General features: G+C 47.5%; 1 protein-coding gene and 1 pseudogene across 1 annotated transcript in view; both read left to right on the top strand.

Annotated features, from left to right (window-relative positions):
* Positions 1–20,928, top strand: part of WNT8B (Wnt family member 8B) — a 59,577-nt gene that overhangs the window by 16,730 nt on the left and 21,919 nt on the right. The window lies entirely within an intron of this gene.
* LOC118759477 (U6 spliceosomal RNA) lies at positions 4,211–4,305 on the top strand (annotated as a pseudogene).

The raw sequence follows: 20,928 nt of genomic DNA on the forward strand, positions 1-20,928 counted from the left end.
AGCACGGAGACAGATCAGTAGTAGAACAGTGAGACATGAACTGGCACCTGTATGGGATGCTGCCACCACGGGTGGATAATTAGCCTGTTGCCACCACTGTGCTGGTCCCTTGACAGCTCTGACCTGAAGTGGATTACATGTCCATTCCTGAACTATAGCGACATCAAGGGAGGTGCCTGAGCTTCCTGTCCAAGTCCTAGAGCCATGGTTGGATTTAGCTTCTGGAAAAATGTGACACCTGAAATGAAATCATGGTATTGGCCATAAGCGGAAGGAATGAGGCTCAGAGAAACAGTGACAAACTCCAGAATAGCATCCAATCACTGGAAATTTCAGCCTGTAACTTGAAAACATGAAAAGCCTTTTAAAATTTTATTTTACATTTTACCGTTTTCCTAATAGTAGTAATGACAAAAATGAATTGCACCTATTATACTACACATATTGTCAACGTCGGGTTTTCCTTCAAGTTTTTCCACAGGTTTTTTTTTTTCTTTTTCTTATTTGAGAGGGAGAGAGGGAAGGAAGGAGAGAGAGAAGCACTCCCACCTTCTGATTTGCTCCATAAATATACACAATAGCTAGAACTGGCCTGGAGCCTGAGTCAGGATCCAGGAATGCAGGTCTCTCATGTGGGTGCTAGGAGCTCAGTTACCCAAGCTGTCACTACTGCTTTGCAGGGTCTGAGCTGGCAGGAATCAGGAGCTGGAGCCAAGAACTGAACCCAGGTACTCTAGTATAGGAGGCAGGCATTATAACAGGCTAAATACCCAGGCACATTCTCTTGAAATGTTTTATTGTAATGTTAGCATGAGCAGAATTTTATACTTTTTGTTACCATTTCAGTGGTTGGATCATACTTAGTTAAGAGTCACTGATGGCGTAGCTCTGTGTATGAGCTCCTCAGAACAGATCTCTACTGACATTTCCTGGCCGGGGGGTGGAAGTGCAGGTCTGCGGAGTGGCCCATTTCATGATGCAAAGTTCTAGTGGTTAGGAAAGGCTGCCTGTTATGGAGCTTAGGTTTGCCACCCTGTGCTTTCTCACCCCTGAATGCAGTCCTCCTTTAGAGCAGTCCAGAATCAGACGACTGTGCAGGCAGATTTGCGTTTGGATCTTGATTCCATTTGTTATTTACCTTGGGTAAGTTACTTCAACTCTCTGAGACTGGAAAATGGAGACAATTACAACAGTTACCACATAGGGCCATGGTGGGATTACGTGAAACAGGCTTGTCAAGCCCTTGGCACAGGGCACACTTGGCATTTGGCGCAGTGTTTAGAGGTAATGAGCAGCTGGTCTGGCCATTTCTTCCTGATGTAAATAAGGTTGATGGTGAAACGATAGTGTTCTGAACCCGACAGGGCTCAGGAATCTCAGAACAGGTGTTCTGGTTAGAAGGCTAGGTCTTCATGATGTCCAAATGGGATCCTTATTACTTGAGTAGAAACTAATAGGTAGAGAGGTGAGAGCAACACCGAGAAGAATCAAGTTGTTGTTGTTGTTGTTAAGAAAAATTTATTTCCTATTCATTTAAAAGGCAAAGTCATAGAGAGAAGAGACACAAAGAGACTCTTCCACCTGGTGGTCACTCCATAAAGAGCCACGGTGGCCAGGGTTGGGCCAGCCCAAAGTCAAAAGCTTGGAGTGTCTTCCAGTTCTCCCAGGTGGACACAGGGGCCCAAGGACTTGGGCCAATTTCCACTACTTTCCCAGGTGCTCTAGCAGGGAGCTGGATCTGAAGCAGGGCAGCTGGACTCAAACCAGTACCCACATGGGATGCTGGCATTGCAGGTGAAGTCATGGGCTGCTATACACCACAACAGCAGCCCAAGAAATAAGTTGTTTTCAATCTGCTTCCACCACAGTGCACCTAAGGGATGCAGTCCTTTATCCTGAGAATAGTGGTGATGAGAGCAGTGGAGTTGGTACTTTTCCTCTGGGATGTGGAGAGCATGGTCTGTGTGATTTGTAGAGCTCTCTCAGGCCCAGGGAGCTCCTGAGTGCCTGCCTTCTTTTCCACTCCCAGTCTTGAGACTCGCTGACATCAACCCTGGGAATCCCACTGACTTCCTGACACCTCTAAGGACAGAAGTAGTGTTGACTGATTGCAACAGGACAAAGCAGTGGTTCTTAAAGTGCAGTCTGAGGACCAGAGGCACCAGTATTAAGAACTTAAAAGCGTGCAGATGTTGACCCCACCCAAACCTACCACAAGCCTTCCAGGTGAACCTGCTCCTTGTTAAAGCAGTGGGTTAAGGGAAGGGGAAAGTTCAACAGCTGGAATTGTCACCCCACCAAGCAACCCTGGGTTCCGGCTGCCCTGCTGCTGATTTCAGAGTGCTGCAGGCTATAGACCCGATGCCCATCTGATGTTCTGAGTGGCTAACTTAAGAGACCGAGTTCTGCAGTCAATTTTCTCCCCTCGAACCGAGAAAGGGCTGGCCAACTGGGCTTACTCATTAAGCCAGCCAAGTCCTGGTTTCACTTCTCTTACTCAAGAGTTTTATGAGTTTATTATTCTCTCTGGACTAAGGAATATTTCGGACTCTTCCCAACATCTAAATAGAAGTTGTCTGACTGTGTTGATGAAATTGCTGTTATGGTTCAGTTTGAAACTGGTTTCTTTATTTTTTTTAAGATTTATTATTTAGCTTTATTGGAAAGGCAGATTTATGAGAGAAGGAGATACAGAGAGAAAGATCTTCCATATCTTCCATCCACTGGTTCGCTCCCAAAATGGCAATAACGACTGAAGCTGAGCCAATCCTAAACTAGGAACCAGGAACTTTTTTGGGGTCTCCTTCACATGTGTAGGGTCTCAAGGCTTTGATCCATTCTTCACTGCTTTCCCAGGCCACAAGCAGAGAGAGGAAGAGAAGTGAAGCAGCCAGGACAGGAACTGTGCTCATACAGGACCCCATACTTGGACGTGGAGGATTGGCCAGTTGAACCAATCTGTCACCCTTCTTTTTTTTTTTTCTACTTTTTATTGTAGTTACTTTTATTTTTCTGCTGTTGGTTCACTCCAATAAATGCTTATTAAAAAGCTACTAAACCACCATGGGGAGAGGGTTTTGGGAGGGGTGGGGGGAATCCCAGTGCCTATAAAACTGTGTCACGTAATGCAATGTAATTAATAAAATAAAAATAAAAATAAATTTTAAAAAAGCTACTAAATACCAGACACTATATTAAATGAGTAAAACCCATGCCTTATCCCAGAGAAACATAAAATACTCCTTGCTGAGTAGCCTGTAAGATATTGTATTCCCTACCTCACAAGTGCCACAGAGATCAGATTGCGCTATAAGAGGTAGGCCTGCCTAGCTCCAAACCTCATGCTCATTCTACCACAGCAAGTTCATTCTGGGACATACCTTCCTCAAGAGGTCTTTGTAACCATGATACCTGTTAAAGTATTTTAGTTTTTAAAGATTTATTTATTTTTATTGGAAACACATATTTACAGAGAGATGGAGAGGCAGAGCAAAAGACCTTCTGTGCACTGGTTCGCTCCACAAGCGGCCACAATGGCAAGGGCTGAACCATCTGCTTCCAGGAGCCAGGAGTTTCTTCTGGGTCTCCCATGTGGGTGCAGGGTCCCAAGGCTTTGGGCCATCCTCGACTGCTTTCCCAGGCCACAAGCAGGGAGCTAGCAGGGAAACAGAGCAACCAAGACATAAACCAGTGCCCATATGGGATCCTGGTGTGTGTAAGACAAGGGTTTAGCCACTGAGCCATCATGCTGAGCCTGAGATATTTTACACAGGGGCAGATGAGGTGGCACAGTGGATTAAGTGGCCACCTGCAGCACTGGAATCCCACATAGGACCAAGTTCAAGTCCTGGCTGCTCTACTTCCAATCTGGCTCCCTGTTAACAGACTGGGAAAGCATCAGAAGATGTCTCCAAGTGCCCCTGGCCTCTGTGTGGGAGTCCCAGATGAAGTTTCAGGATCCTGGCTTTGGCATGACATAGCCCTGCCACTTATAGCCATTTGTTGAGTAAACCAGTGGCTGGAAGAGTCTCTCTCTCTCTCTCTCTCCAACTCTGCCTTTCTAGTAAATAAATAAATAGTAAATGATATTTTACATAGTGGTAGCTTTTGAGTATTTCTCTAATGAATCAGTGTCTTAAAATAAGTCAGACCTAAGACTGATAATGAAGTTTAGTAAGCATCAAAATTAGGGGTACCAGAAATTGTTTTGGTGCTTGCTTCAGTAGCACATATACTAATATTGGAATGATACAGAGATTAGCATAGCCCCTGTACAAGATGATTTATGAGACATTCCATAATTTTTAGCAGAAAAAAGAAAAAGAAATAGTTTCAAGGGGAGGCACTGTGAGGTAGCAGCTTAAGCTGCTGCTTGCGGTGTCTACATCCCATAGAGGAATTCCAAAGCTCAAACCCCACCTCTGCTTCCAAGACAGCTTCCTTCTGATGCGAACCGTTGGAACCAACAACTGATGGCTGGAGCATGTGAGTCCCTGCCACCCATGTGGGATACCCAGCTGGAGCTCCTGGCTCCTGGCCCCAGACTAGCCCAGCCCAAGCTGTGGGCAGGCAGTTGGGGAGTGGGTTCCAGTTTCTCCCTCTATTTCTACACACACACACACACACACACACACACCTATATTGTTTCAGAATAAGTGGAAAACATAATGCTCTATTTTTCTAAATATCTTTTTTTAAGACTTATTTATTTATTTTATTGGAAAGGCATATATACAGAGAGGAGGAGAGACAGAGAGGAAGATCTTCCATCCAATGATAACCCCCCCAAGGGACTGCAATGATGGATGGGAAGCAGGGACGCCGGGATTAGAACCGGCGCCCATATGGGATCCAGCGCATACAAGGCGAAGACCTTAACCACTACATTATCAAGCCGGACCTGGTCATGTTAACTCTTGATCAGAAAGGACACAAGTGCTGAGATGGCCACCACTGTGTGGGTGTGGATGAAAAAAACTGCCCTGTGAGACACAGTTCTTCCTCACTGTGCACTGCTATCATGCTGTTCCTCATGAATAAAACATAGCCACGTGACATCTGCGCTGCTCTGTTCCAGAGGCTGCAGAAGCAGTAAGAGCAGGGTCCACTCTGTGCGGGGAGCTGGGGAGAGAGGTACAGGGCGAGCTCCAGGCCTTGCTGAGGGGTTCCCGGGGCCTTGCACACTGCAACGAGCAAGGGCCTGGCTTGGTGCCACGCACTGGTCAGCATGCTGCAATCCAAGGTTGTGGCATTCTAGAACCAAAGACAATCCCAACAATGGGTGCCGTGCCAAAGGAAAGAGGGGAGAGGAAAGAAGGCAGGAAGGAGAGGCGGGGGAGACATGTATGGAGAAGCAGGTGGAGGCCTGGAAGGTCGCATGCGTAGAGGAGGTGGGCTCAGCAGGGCTGACTGTGACAGGACCCTGCTCATCCAGGGACATGGGAGGGAGGCAGGGCTGGTCCTCCGGCTCAGGCCACCTGCAGTCACTGACCTTTGGCTCTGTTTGGCATGTGCTGACTTACTCCAGGGCCAACTGGGCCCATGAACGCCAAACTAGCAGATGAAACTATTGTGGCAAAAGGCACAGACAGACCCAGTGGGCTCTTTAACCTGCACTTTCCTAACTTGTTCCTGATAGCAAAGATCCCCAAATGGGGCCCAACGTTGGCAGGGCCACAGGAAAAGAAGAGGGACAGCGATGTCTGCAGTGACAAGCCACCCGGAGATGCTCACGTGTCCTTTCCTTTGATCTCGACACATGAGCCTGCGTGACCTGGGAGGCTCAATTTGGCTTGAGAACTCTCAGACCACGCAGAGATGCACAGTGGCAGGTGGTGCTGGGGGCAGAGCTGGGCCCAGCCCTGCAGCCAGCTCCCTTCTCCCCAGCCCTGGCTGTGCACAGGGGGAGGGCCCCGGCTGCCTCACGGGAACACTGCAGCTCACACGCTCAGTCCTGGTCACAGCCCCTGCACACAGCCACCCCCTGGGCCGGGCCAGGCGTGCATGGGCAGGGCAGCCCCCTCAGAAGGCCACAGGCAGGCTGTGCTCTGGGAGTGGCCTTGGGGACCTGTGACCACGCAGTGTGGGATTTCCCATCCGAGCATGGCATCAGGGTGGCCACATCTTCTCACCAGCTCCTGACTCTGGATGCTTTCCTGGGGCTCTCTTGCTCCTGTGGGCACAGCCCGAGGCCTGACCACACTGTTAAACTTTAAACTACCCTGAGGCAGAGGCTTTTGCAATGTGTCCATTCTGGGGCTTGTGGCTGGAGTGTTTCTCAACCCTGGAGGGCTTCTCAGGTGTTCAAGCACACTCCCAGCTGTGAGAGCCACAGGGCACGTGGGATAGCACGAACAGGACCCTGGCCAGAAGGTCGCCTGTGTCTGCCTCGCTAACAGAGACCCGTGCCAGCCTGGGACACCACTGTCCTGGTCAGAGGAGCTGTGCCAAGCCCGAGTTGGCTATTTCCCCACCTGTGCATTCGCTCAACTCTCAAGAGGGCTTTACCGTCTAGCAAGCAGGCTGCTAACTTCAGAATATCCAGCTTTGGTCCGGAGTGAGACACAGGGCCAAAGCAGGAGACAAGGTCATGGTGCCATCCCACAGCCTTACTCCCTAGTCATCTCTTCTGCCTTGTGCACCTGCATGCTTGGGTGTTGGCACCGATGACCCTTCCAGGGAATGCGCATGCCCTCAGAGAGCCGAGGGGTTCTGTGGGGTCCTTGTGCGGGCCCTCAGCTCAAGATCCAGCTCCCTGCGTCAGCTGAACACTCCACCCTGTGTTTCATCTCTTCACTCAGCACACACCCACGGGGCCTCTCGGCACAGGTGGTATTTCCAGCCTCAGGTACACGGCAGGGGACAGCACGCTCAGCTCTGTCCTTTGCAGATGACACTCTATGGAATTGAGTTCCCTCACCGAGAAACTCAAACACCCAGTTCTGAATTGCAAGTTAGCCACCATGGGGCTCCAGGCCACAGATGACAAGTATCCTAACCCACGGGAGCCTGGGGCAGCAAACATGGCAGGAGAGTCGCCAGCATGGCTGCCAGAGACCCCGGCTGTCCCTGGCCGGTCTACTCCCACCTGGGCTGTGTGCTGCAATGTCGTGTCTCATCTGGACAGTAAGGATGGCGAGTTCCTCATCTCCACAGGCCCCTGCGGGCTGAGGGTGTGGGCAGTCTCATACCCGTCCTGTGCAGTGATGTCTCTGCACATGGTCAAGATGGACATGCCCACGATGCCAGGGAGGCCATGGGGGCTTACTGTGAAGGAGAGGAGTGCCTGGGAGCCAGGTGACACCGTAGCCACGGCAGCCACAGGACAGTCACAGCCCAGGGCAAGCCCACAGCCTGCCACAGCCTGCCACAGGGCAGTCACAGCCCATTCACCCACGCTATCCCTGTGCTCTGGCTGGCAGCACCTTGGGACAGACTTCTGGATGCTCCTCAGAGCACTTACCAAAGCACAGAAATGGACAGTGGTCTTCAAGGGAGATCCCCAACTCAGAGTTCATCAGAAACCCAGCTAACCAGCATGCCTTCTTCCTAACCTTTACTTACTTCTGATGTATTTATTCTGTTTCACAACCATGACCAAATTGCTGATTCCTGTTCCTTGAGATTTATAGGAGCAAAGTCAATGATTTCTCCTGCTGCAAACAGTATGAAACATGCACGCAGGAGCAGTCTCCTACAGGGCAGCGAAATCATCATGCAAGTCAGAAATAGATGGAAGTAAATCCTAGACCCTTAGTTTTCTTTCAAAACATTCCAGATGTGTTCTTTTTTTTTTTTTTTAAGATTTATTTATTTTTCTTGGAAAGATTTACAGAGAGAAGGAGAGCCAAAGATCTTCCCTCTACTGGTTCGTTCCCGAAGTGGCCACAATGGCTGGAGCTAAGCTGATCCGGAGCCACGAGCTTCTGCTGGGTCCCTCATGTGGGTGCAGGGTCCCAAAGACTTGAGTCATCCTCTACAGCTTTTCCAGGTCACAGGCAGGGAGCTGGATGGGAGGAGAGTATTTGGGACTTGAGCCAGAGCCTGTATGGGATGCTGCCACCACAAGGTGCTAGTTATACTGGCTATGCCACAGCCCTTGCCACCAAAAGAATTATTTTTTTCTTTATTTTTGACTATCTTTACGTAGTGAATTAGGGCAAAAATGTTCAAGGGCTACAGGCAAGTGGGTCAAACTATTATTTCCACATCGTTTCATGTATCTGGGGTAAAGGGGGAGATAAAGGGAGAAGCCCCACGCAGTCTCCCACCCATCCCAGGTGTCTGATGTGTGGCATGCTCCGAGGGTCTTGCTCAAGTGGCTTTGATAGTTCACCAGTTATGAATTGCTGCCAATCTCGCCATTCCAAGCATGATGCGATCGCTGAAGAATCTACTAATTGACATAATCCATCTTAGAGTCTCCGTTTGCCCAGTTTTTCACTGCCAACATATGGCTGGGGTAGTTGACTGTCTTGTTCTGCCCTCTGTCTTTTCATGGTTAGGGTTCTGAGAAGAATTATTTTTTTAAAAGAAGCATTCTGCTGTGTCCCTCTCTCTCCTATGACACCCTCTCCTCACCATTCCAGCGCCCAGCCCAGACTCCTGGGTTGAGCAAGTAGCATCAATCCAGCAGTGTGGGAGGTGGGGCTCCTGGGACACAGGAGGTCCGTGCTCAGAGCCTGTTGTCCAGGGCCCACAGCGCCATTAGGGGACAGCAGACACGTCGGGAAGAAGCGTTTTACACAGTGGAGCATCCAGGACAGGCCTATCAGGGAACAACATGTTACATGGAACTGCCACACACGTGTCAAAGAGAAAGTCATTCCACTGATTCACAATACGCCATACTGCTCCTCTTCAGCTTGCATCACGTGCAGGTTTTGATTCCAGATCCACCAAGGCCACACCCCATGCCCGTTCCAGGGTCAGCCTCCCAAGTCACCCATGCAGGGACACCATGGAAGTCCCCGGTGGAAAAAGCAGGCAAGTGCTGTTCCCTGCAGGACAGGAGGGTCACTGCAGCTCCAGGGGTCTCAGGGCGACGTCATACGCGGTCGTAGCGCAGTATGTCCACCAGGTGGCACTACTGCTCTGTCACTCCACAGGCTTTTTCATGTGAAGACCTGCTGATGGCAAGAATGAAGCACATAGAAAAGTATTTATGATTTTGATGAGTCAAAAAAGTATGTAATGCCTGAAATATGGCTTATGTAAGAAAAAAGTCGAATTTCTTCAAAAGTGGAATTGCTGGTTTTTAAAAGGTGTTAAAGAAAAAAATAGGCAAAACACAGAAAATTCATTCACAATTCACATACCTGACAAAAGACTAGTATCCCAAGCAGAGAACTCAAAAACAAACAGCACAATTGTAGAATGGGAAAGGAAGACTCGTGTATTGCAAGGGTGCACCGGGAAAAATACTCAATAGAAAATGTTCAAGTTGCATTTCACTTGCAGGGAAACGCAAATGAAAGCCTTAGTGAACTAGCAGTGCACACTTGCTGGGAGAGCTGTAATCCAACGTCCAACGATAGCCAGTGTCGGCAAGGACACTGAGCCACAAGGACCGACATACACAGCTGGGGGCTGTGTAAAATGGCAAAATCACTTTGGACAAGCCTAACAGTTTCAGAAAATGTTTAGCATGCACGCACACGCACCGTAAGATTCAGCCATTGCATCATTTCTAGGTATTTATCCACAATAAATGAAAGTGTATTTCTGTTTAAGACTTGATCCAAATGCTTTTAGCTCCTTCACTTTTTTTTTTAAAGATTCATTTATTCTCTTTGGAAAGGCAGATTTACCGAGAGGAAGAAAGAGCGAAAGATCTTTGGTCTGCTAGTTCACTCCACAAATGGCCACAAAGGACAGGGTGGAGCCTTTCCAAAGCCAGGAGCCAGGAGCTTCTTCTGGGTCACCCACATGGGTGTAAAGTCCGAAGGCCTTGGGAAATCCTCTAATTCTTTCTCAGGCCACAAGCAGAGTTGGGTGGGACGTGGCGCATCCAGGACATGAACCAGTGCCCATATTGGATCCTGGAGTACAAAGCAAGGATTTAGCCACTGAGTCATTATGATAGACCCTAGCTTCTTCATTTATAATGTCTAAATGCAAACAAACTGGAAACAGTCCAGTGACCATCAACAGGTGGATTGAAGGAAGAATGTGGTGTAATTATACAATGGAATAATACTTAGCGATAAAGAGAATGAATTATTGACCATGGCAACAACTTGAAAGAATCCCAAAATATTACACCCAGTGAGGGAACCCAAAAGGTACATGCTGTATGAATCCATTTATATAAAATGGTAGAAAGTGCAAACTCACCTTGAGAGACAGGTTAGCGATTGCCTGGGGACGGGCTGTGGGATGGGCAGATGAGGAGGCGCCAAGACAGGTTAGTGATTGCCTGGGGACGGGCTGTGGGATGGGCAGATGAGGAGGCGCCGAAGGGAGGAGGAATAGAGGCTTGGTGGGCGTGTCTGAATCTTATTTGCTGTGGTGCAGTCATAGGTGCACTCCAATGCAAAATTCCTGCTGAAAGCTGATAAAATTTCTTTAGGATAATAAAATGTAAAAACCCTAACTGTATAGTATTATGGGATGTGTTGCTTCATTGACATTTATGTAACATAGGAGTTTCAGATCATACCTACTAGAAATGAACCAATTTGACAATCCTTGGGAAGCTAATGCATATGAAACAATGGTCACTTATGTACTTTGTAGAATCCCAACAAACAGGACAACATTGACGGGAATAGAGCTGCCACCCAATTCCCAGCTCTTTATCCATGGATCGTGACGTTCCTGCAGAGTGAGGGCCTGGGGAGCGTCTGAGAAGGGAAACCACGGCTGATGGAAAACCCGGCCATGAGGCGCCCTACCAGGAGTCCTCCAGGCTGGGGCTCAGCAGAATGGGGGCTGCCACGCAGGAAAGGCAAGGCCAAGCAAGGAGCCAGGTGCCGCACAGGGGAGCTGTGGTTTCCTCTCTCCTCTCCAGCACACCAGCAGAGGGACCAGCAGGAGCAGGTGGGGGCAACTTTGGGCACGTATTCAGCTCATCGTTTTGAAAACGCAGAGGCTGCCCCTTAGGTGCTCAGAGTGAAACAAGATCCCCAAGGGATTCTGCAGCAGCTTGCATGGGGAGAGGCTCCTGGGGCCACCAGACCCCCGTGCAGCCTGTCTCAAGTCACCAGACTCAGGCATCCTTCTCTCTCTGCCACCTACCCTCCAGCAGTCACTGTCACTGACAGAGAGCTTGTCTCATTATTCTTCCCTTTATTCCATGTCTTCTGTTATGGTGAAAAGTGCATGCCACTTAACGTTTTGCCCATCTCCCAGTGTCCGGCTCAGTAGTATTAAGGATACACGCGTGTCAGGTCTGTCCTCTTTCCCCGAACCATCTCACTCTTGGTACCCCTGTTTTCTCTTAGTGGCAGACGTTGAAAATCTCCACATCAACCCCTGACTTTTTCTGTTCCACTTATCAACTCCTATCAGTTCCCCCTGTAAATGCTGCTCTTCAACTCAGCGTCCAAAAGCTTCCATCTCATCCTTCCCTCAAGCTCTCTCGTGTCTAACCCTTTGTCGTTTTTGCATGCACAATTGCAATAGATCCACAAGCAATGTTCGTGTCCCTGGGGTCTCTGCCCTAGGATCCATTCTTCACGAAGGTAACTCTTTATAATGTCTTGGTCATGTTGTTCCTGTTCAGATGCACCTCCAGTGACTCCTGCTGGGGGACAAGGTGAGGCGTCCTGCCCAGCACACCTACCAGCTTTGCACCGTCTGCCCTGACCCCTCTCGCTGGCCTTGCAACCGGTCAGCATGGTGCACTCCAGGGAGCTGAGCACAAGAGAAAAGCCACTGTGGATGTACAAGCAGGGACTGTGTTTTCCATATGTCGATGCCATAATGCCAGTTGGACATTGGTTTAATGAGTGTTCTCATTGCAAAGCACGCCTTTTCCCTCCCCAAACAACGCGAGTGTGCACACTGCTGTGCAGTCACGGAGAGCCATCCCTTCTGCATCCTACGTTTCTACTCGATTTGGTCACTTTCTGTGTATTCTGCGCTAGCGCTTTTGCCCAAGTGTCTTCACCCTTCACCTGGACCTCTGCCTGCGCTTGATGCTGCTTAGCAGCGTCTCCAGGTTGAAAAGTGCTTCCAAGTGCCTGGCAAAAGCAGAAGCTTTGAGACAGCCTAAAATTCCAGAAGATGTAGTTAGAAGCAACACAAGCTTGTAAGCAAACTACACTTGACAGAGTTTAGCTATTTCAGTTATTCAAAACAAACATTTTTACATACTTAATAAGAAAAAAAATTGGACCCTGCATCCACATGGGAGACCCAGAAGAAGCTCCTGGCTCCTGCCTTTGGATTAGCTCAGCTCCACCTGTCGCGGTCATTTGGGGAGTGAACCATCTGATGGAAGATCTTTCTCTTTACCTCTTCTACTCTCCATAAATCTGATCTGCCTGTCAATAAAAATAGATAAATCTTTTCAAAGAGAATAAAAAGAAAGGATGAGGAGGAGAAGCTAAAAGTGTAGGTAAGACTCAAGAACCTATATAATTATAACAAAAAGTATAAAAATATGCAGACAAAACTCATTGAGATAAATATAATAATTGAAATGTAAACCCAATGTATATGTGTTTAACAGTATATCAAAGTCAGGGAAAGATAGCTAGTTAATTGGAATAAAAATGTGAAAAAATTATCCAAGATGTAATAAGCCTGTGACTTTATACTAAATTGAAATTATGTTACTACAAAAATTAAAGGAAGGAGAGGGTGGCTGGCTTGAAGCAGGGGGGCAGAGTGGGACAGAAGGTTATCTCCTTAGAGCTTGTCGATAAAATATGAAATCTGTTCTTTATTTTAATAATTTTTTTAAATCCAAAAAGAAACAACGCTATAGAGAAGACGAAAATACACTGAAGGAGGGTACAATACTAACACCAAGCGACCAAAGAAAAGAAGGACAACAGAGCAAAGGGTGTGTCTGATGGGATCATGGCTAAGAATTTTCTGGAACTAATTTAACGCACAATGCTACAATGCAGACGCTAACAAATGACAATAAAGATATATAAAAAGAGCTCTACTTTTAGAACACTCAATCCAGAGGTTTTGTTTGTTTGTTTGTTTTGCATCTTACAACTTTACTGAGATATTGTTACCCATATTTGCTGTAGATTTTTGAAAGTAGTGACAGGTATATAGGTGACCAAAGCGTTGAGCTTGTTTGGCAGAGCCTCATCCTCATTACGGTTTCTGGATGATCTCATGTAGATGTGTTATGGGGTGTTCCTTGGTTCTTTTGCCCACGTAGCTTTGTTGAACCTGGTATTAACAGCACATCTGGAGTCCCAATCTCTTTTATGATGAACTTACAGATCTCTGTGAGTGCCCAAGTGGCCTACTTCTTGCAGCCCACTCCACGGATGCACTTATAAATGTTGGTGGTGTACTCCCAGGTCACTGCCTCATTTGTGGCAGAACGACCCTTCATCTCTCTGCCCTTATTTTGTTGTTGTTGTGGTTGTTGTTGTTTGTTTGTTTCTAAAGATTTGTTTTTTATTGGAAAGTCAGATAGACTAGAGGAGACAAGGACTTTAGCCACTAGGGCTACCATGTCGGGCCCCTTCCCGCCCTGCTTTACTGGAGCCATCTTGTAAGCTTGAGTTGGACAGGAACAGCTCAGAAACTTGTGTGGGAAAAGTGAAGAGAATGTCTTAAAAGCCATCAGAGACACAGTGCTTTCGAACAGAAGATTATTAGACTTACAGCTGATGTTTTAAGAGGAACAATGAAAATCAGAAAACAGTAGCATAATATCCTTAATATGTTCAACCAAAACAGCTGTAATATTACGGTTGTGTATTCAGTGAGTCTAGATTTTAAAAGCAAGAAATACAGAAAATTTTCATGCAAAAAACTGAGAAAAATTTGTTGTCAATGTGTCAGGATTTAAAATGTTACCCATCCGTTAGAGCTCATTCTTTTTAAATGATTTATTTATTTATATTATTTTATATAAAAGGTGGAGAGAAAGTAAGATAGCTGTCATCCACTAATTCATTCCCCAAATGCCCGCAACATCCAAGGCTGGCCCAGCCCAACTCATTCCAGTCTGAAATGCAGGTTCCCGAGCAGTGCTCTAACTGCTCTGCCAAATGCCCATTCCTAGAAACTTATTTTTTTGTTTGTTTCTTTATTAATTTTCATGTGAAAGGCAGGGTTAAAGAGGAGAGAGAGAGAGAGCCTCTATCTGCTGGTTCACTCCCTAGAAGGCCACAGCAGCCAGAGCTGCACTAATCTAAAGCTGGGAGCCAGGAGCGTCTTCTGGGTCTCCCATATGGGTTCAAAAGCCCAAAGGCCTGGGCCATGCTGTGAGGCTTTCCTAGACCATTGTCAGGGAGCCAGGAGGTGTAGCAAGTGGGTGCCAGTTCAAGACCTGGCTCTTCCACTTCCCTGCTAATGATCTGGGAAACCATGGAAGGTGCCCTGCTCAAATGTTTGGGCCCCTCCACCATGTGGGAGAACCAGAAGAAGCTCTAGGCTCCTGGCTTCAGCCTGGCACAGTCTTAGTCACTGCAGCCACTTGGGATAGTGAACCAGAACAGTCCCTCTTTCTCTCTCTTTTCTTTGTGTCTCTCTCTCTTTTAATATCTCTGCCTCTCAAATACATAAAAAAACTAATGTTTAAAAAATTCATTTGAGAGGCACCGACACAGAGCTTCCAGCAGCTAGTTCAAGTCCCAAATGCCTAAAACAACTAAAGGTAGGCCAGGACTGGAGCCAGGAGCCAGAAACTCGGTCTAGATCTCCCACACGAGTAATAACAATCCAATGATTTAAGACATCACTGTTGCCTCCCAGGCTTTGTGTCGGCAGGAATCTGGAGTCAGGAGTTGGAACCAGGAATCTAAATCAGGTACTTGGATGTGGGGCGTGACTGTCTTCACCAATAAGCTAAATATCCCTGTCTCTCCAAGAATTCTACATAATGTAGCTTAGATAGAAGGAAAGTGATCTATTTCTAGATACAAAAAATAGAATAATTATCAAAGAAAGGCAAATTCATCCATGAACTGAAAAATGCTAGTGACATGAAATTGCTATGACAGTCTTTTGTGGGGGCTTAAATAAAGCAAAATAGAACATGACAGCAAAAGCTCGGGAGCTGGGAGACCAATTAGTGATGGTAAACTTTTTTTTTTAGATTTTTGTAAAATTTTTTATTTTTGATGATATTTACATAGTTGGTCAGGGTGGTAAGGATCAAAGGTTAGGGGAAAGTGGGTGAGAGCATTGTTTCCAAATTTTCCCCTTCCTCCTGTGTCTGGGGGAGAGAGGGGAAAAGGGAAGAAGCTGCACCCAGCCTCCAACCACCACCCTGTATCATCCCAGGGTCGCCACTGTGGAGCACGTTCGGGGGTTCTGCCTCAGTGGTTTCCATAGTTGTGAAATGCTGTCCATCTTGCTGATCCAAGGATGAGGAAATCCTTCCAGAGTCCATCGACTGGCGTAGTCCACCTTAGAGTCTCCATTAACCCAGACATTTTCTGTCAACGCTTGGCTAGGGTAGCTGTCCAAACTGTTTTGCCCTCCTTCCTCTGCTGTGGTACCAGATGTCCTCTGCAGGCCCCAGTGGACTGCCATATCTTCCATATGCATATAGGCATGCCGTCTGCTGCTCTGTCTTAGCCACCGAGGAGGCTAAGTTCTGACATAGTCCACCAGTCTTGCAGTTCTCCCCGTGGTTGGGAATTGTGGTTCAGCTGGGGGAGGGGGTCCCCATAGAGACTTCACCCAAGGTGATCCCAGACTCGACTTTTGTGTGTGTTTCTCAGTATGGGGTCTGGCTCAGTCTATCACCCACATCAGCCTATACACACATCGGTGGTTGCAATTGCTGGATCAATTCTGTCCCCAGCCCCATCTCTTTCACAAACTAATAAATGCTGTGGCCTAGTCCAACCCAGCCCTCTACACACTCGGCCCTCCCGTACAACAATGGGAACTGCAGCCTAGTCAGAGCAACTCCTAGTAACCCCCACCAGGCCTGTGCCCAGCCCTGATTCTTGTGCTTGCCAGTATGTGCTGCAGTCTGTCCCATTCAGCTCATGTATACATCAATGGGTGTTGGTGCCTAGTTCAATGCAACCAACCCCACTATCCAGCCCACGCTCATGCTGGTGGGTGCTACCACCTACCAAGCCAGGCCCACCCTCAGCCCTGGTTCTCATGCTCAGTAGTAGGAGTTGCAGTCTATCAGAGAGGTGCCCACCATTTTCCTCCTGGGCCCACTTTTATTCCCGGATCTTGTACTCTCCAGGTGGTTCTGAAGTCCAGCTTAACAGGATTTGCTGCCAGTCCCAACACTTGCCAGCCAATGCTGAGGCAAAGGCCAACCAGACTGCACTTACTCTAGCTCCTGCCTGCAGCACCAGTGGTTACAGTCAGTTAGCCCAGCCTGGCTCTCCCTCTAACCCAGTTCACATGTAGGCCAACAGGTGTTGTAGCTCTGCTCAGCCTGGTCTGCCCTCAGTCCAGTTCTCACACTTACCAGTGGGCACAGTGGTCGAGGAGGGTACCCCGTACTGCTCCCCTACCAGTCTCACACCCCTCTCCTCCCCAGGTCTCCCCAGGTCTACTGGTGGGTGCTGTGGCCCAGTCTGGCATGGACGGCCTCACTCAGCATTTGCTGGCAGGTGCTGTGGCCTGGCCTGGTCTGTGGATGGTAAACTTTTCTATTGTACTTCCATTGTCAGCAGTGTGGTAAAGACACTCACTTCCTCTGGATTTAGAAAAATTGAGTGAGGATGATAAAATTTCAAAGAAAATTTTCAAAGAAATTTCAAAGAAAAACACTAAAAGAATAAAGACTATGTAATTTCCAAATTACCAGAGGGAAATTAGAAATGAAAAAAAAAATCAAGATAAGGTTAACCATATGGGTGAAGAGAATGATGAAACAAGTAGAAATAACACCAAAACAATGGTAGGCAGAAGTCAAGTATGTTAGTAATTATAATAAATGCAAATGAATAAATGGGTCCCTTTGGGTTCCTTTAAGGCAAAGATAGTGTGACTAAAAATAAGTCTAAGTATGTGAAGCTTACAAGACATACATAAAAGATGAGGATACAAAAAGTTTGCAAGTAAAAGGATGGAAAAAGATGTACTAACAGTATCTGAGCAGTGTGCCATCTGTTAATGTCAGGCAAAATGGAGGAAGAAAGAGAGAGATCCCACCTGCTGGTTCATTCCCCAAACACCTGTAACAATCAGGGTTGGGCCCATGTGCAGCAGGGATTTGGGCTCAGCCTAGGTCTCCCACATGTGTGGCAGGGACCCAAGTATTTCAGTTATAATCTGCTGCCTCTCAGACTGTATCAGTAAGATGCTGGGTTGGAGTCCCTGGCTTACAAGTGGAGGCTTAAGCCCACGTCACAATGTGCACCCTGATACCAAAATTTGACAGGCTGTGAGAAAGAAAATTGTGGATTATTCACTCAATAACAAAGCTGAGGAATCTAAAAAAAGTGTTAGAAAACTTAACCTAATAACGTAAAACAATGACAATATGTTATGACCTAATTCGTTTATTCTAGAAATACAAGCTTAGTTTAACATTAAAAAAAAAAGTCACATTCGTGTGTTAAAGAAAAACATGTTCATCAATGCAGAAATAAAACACATAGTCTTAGGCAAGTGTTATACTGCTGGGAGAAAAGCAGCCAATAGTTGACGAGCATTCTGGGCCTGGTTAATTCCAACTGTGTTAACTGTGCCAGTGTGCCATCATGGTTGCCTATTCTATTAGCACCTGACACTCTGGGCCCATGCAAACTGCCCAGGGAAGGGGCTCTGGGTACGTATTAGAGTGGGAGAGGCTGAGGGCATGTTTGACAGGGGAGGAATGACATCTTGAGGCTTCCACAGGCAGGTAGGCAAGAGAGCTGAGAGAGTGGTTTAGAAGAGAGAAACCAGAGGGCTTGTCTGGGTCAGGCAAGGCACCCACCCATGTGGGAGACCTGGGCTAAATAGCATCCCTTACCATCCACTGTGCACACAAAAGTTGGGGCTGGGGGCATGCCTGGCTGGACTAGCCTGCAGTGCCTGTCCACAAGTGTTGGAGCAGGAGGTGGGTCACAGCACCCACCAGAATGCAAAAGAACTGGGTCCAGGAGCAGATTCTGTAGGGAATTGTGGGTTCGTTTCTGTGGGACTACAATACCCATCAGTTTGCATGGAGCTAGGGGTTTTGACGGACTGAGCTAGGTTGAACCACGGAACTCATCTGACACTTGCACGAGCCAGGGCTTGGAGTAGGTAGGGCTGAGCCAGGCTCCAGCAACCACTGGCACATGCAAAGGCCAGGTCTGAGGGCGGATCATGCCAAGCAGAGCCATAGCACCAACTAGCACATATGAAATCTAGAGCCGGGAACAGGCCTGGTAAGGGAACTTGGGGAAATCCCCCGCTAGGCCGCAACTACCCCTGGGAAACACAATGGCCAGAGTTGAGTGTAGGCCAGGCCATACAATGCTGCAGCACTCATTGGCATTTGTGTGGGCAGGGTCTGGGGCCAGGCCTGACTGGGGCAGACCACAGCAGCTGCTGATACACATGACAGCTAGGACAGGGTATGGGCTGTGCCCAATTGGGCTATGCTGTCTCAAGGGTTGAGACTGCAGAGGGCTCAAACCAGGCTGAGCTGAAGCACCTGGCAACATGCACAAGGTCTTGGGGTGGGAGTAGGCCTAGTAGGAGAACTTTGGGGACTCTCTACTGGCTGTGACTTCGACTGGTAAGCAGGAGAGCTGGGACTAGGGACAAGCCAGTCTGGTGGCAGGCCAGCCTGGGCTAGGCCACAGCACCCACTGGCAAAGCCAGAACTGGGTGTGAGTCATTTTAGGTTAGACCACAGTATCCCCTGGCAGGCATAAGATCAGGGCAGAGAGTGAGCCTAGTAGGAGAACTATAGGCACTCCTCTTCTGGGCTGCAGCTCCCACTAGTGAACATGAGAGTCAGGGCTGGGCCAGGTTGATCATGGCAGCGGCACTTGCCAGTAATGTGTGGGATGGATCTGGGGGTGGATCAGGCTGAGCTGAGCTGCAACACCCATAGTGTGCACAAGAACCAGATGGGATGCAGGACAGACTGGGCCAGGTCACAGCACATGCCAGCACATTTGACTTGGCAGGGATTATTGGGGATCGCCCCAACTAGGCCACAGCCCTCCGCTTGTGGGAATGAAGACCAGGCCTGTTGTAAACTAGGATGGGTTAGGCCATAACACCCATCAGTTTACTAGAGTGGATAGGGCTGTGGGAAAAACAGACCAGGCGGCTGCATTCAGGCACTGCATTGGCTGGTGGAGGTGACAGACCATACCTGACCCTGCACTGGCTGGTGCCCACAGGAGTCAAGTCTGAGGTCATGCCAGGTGAGGTTTCCTGGGGAATTCTCCAACTAGTCCATGGACTCAAACTTGGCCACAGGGAAAAATCACAATATATATGGTTTGACCTTGGAGTCCATGTGTCAGGACTGGGTCTCCTCAGTTGCTGAGGCCTGTGCAGTGGACAACGTGCCCAGATGCCCATGAGGGACATGACAACAGAGGACGTCAAGTGCACTAAGGTAGACCTGGTCAGCCAGCAGACCTTAGAAAGATTTTCTCAACTCTGCTGCAACAAAGCCAACAACATCTTAGAAATATTAACACTACTCGAATAACACCTTGGAACACTCCTCCCAACATTGGAGTCTGAGACATCATTAAATGACCATCCCCCATCCCCTGGTGCTGATACAGTTTGACAGCAAAGAGTGGTCCCTTTCACTTCCCCTACTGTGAACAGAGAAGAAAAAAAAAATGAAAACACTTGTCCCACCCCTCTTTCTTCAGCCCTCCCAACCCCATTAGGAGAGCCACATGAACGTATATTTTAAAAAAAAAAATTTAAAAAAACAAAATTTAAAAAATAGCAAACAATAATGAGCAGAGATGAACTTATAAAGTTAAAAACAATATATGCTGGAATTCAATTTTATTTTTAATCTATTATGCTTACTCCCCTAAGAAAGCTATTTCACCTTAACGAGTCTATTGTTTATAAGCCAATACCCAAGGGGTAAACTTAGTAACATGTAACTCAAAAGTAAACTGAAAACAACCCAAATAGTCAGCGAAATACGATTACTTAGCACAGTTGACAATTTGTATTATCCATTCTTGAGAAAGAGAGAGATCTTTAGGCCTTAACATGGTTTCCCATGTTCTGTAATCATTATGTAACATGAAAAGAGAAAAGAAATTTGCAAAATACATTCTATACAATCTCATTTTTCTTAAAAAAAAAATAGTGTACATACATATTTAGGTTCGTGCATGCATATGAAAAACCGGGATGAGCACCCAGAACCTAACGGCTGTTATCCTGGAGAAGGGTCAGCAAAGGGGCTTGTATTCCCTGCCTTACATATTTCTGTCATGTTTAAGTTTTTTAAAAATATTTACTTATTTTTGTTTGAAAGGGAGTGTTACAGAGAGAAGAGACAGAGAAAGATCCACCACCTACTGACTTAGATGGCCACAACGGCCAGAGTTGGGCTGGTCTGAAGCCAGGAGCCAGAAGCCTGGAGTTTCTTCCGGGTCCCATGTCGGTGCAGGGGCCAGTCACAACAGCCATCCTCTGCTGCTTTCCCAGGCCACAAGCAGGGTGCTGGCTGCGAAGTGGAACAGCAGAGACGCGAAGTGGTGCCCATGTGGGATGCTAACACTGCAGGCAGAGGATGAATGTCATGGTGCCGGCCCTGTGTTTAAGCCTTTATACTAAGAATGGGGTGATTTTGTACAAAACAATGAGGTATTACATTTTTCTTTCACGGAAGAA

This window comes from Ochotona princeps, chromosome 13 (genome assembly GCF_030435755.1).
Source record: "Ochotona princeps isolate mOchPri1 chromosome 13, mOchPri1.hap1, whole genome shotgun sequence".
Lineage (NCBI taxonomy): Eukaryota > Metazoa > Chordata > Mammalia > Lagomorpha > Ochotonidae > Ochotona > Ochotona princeps.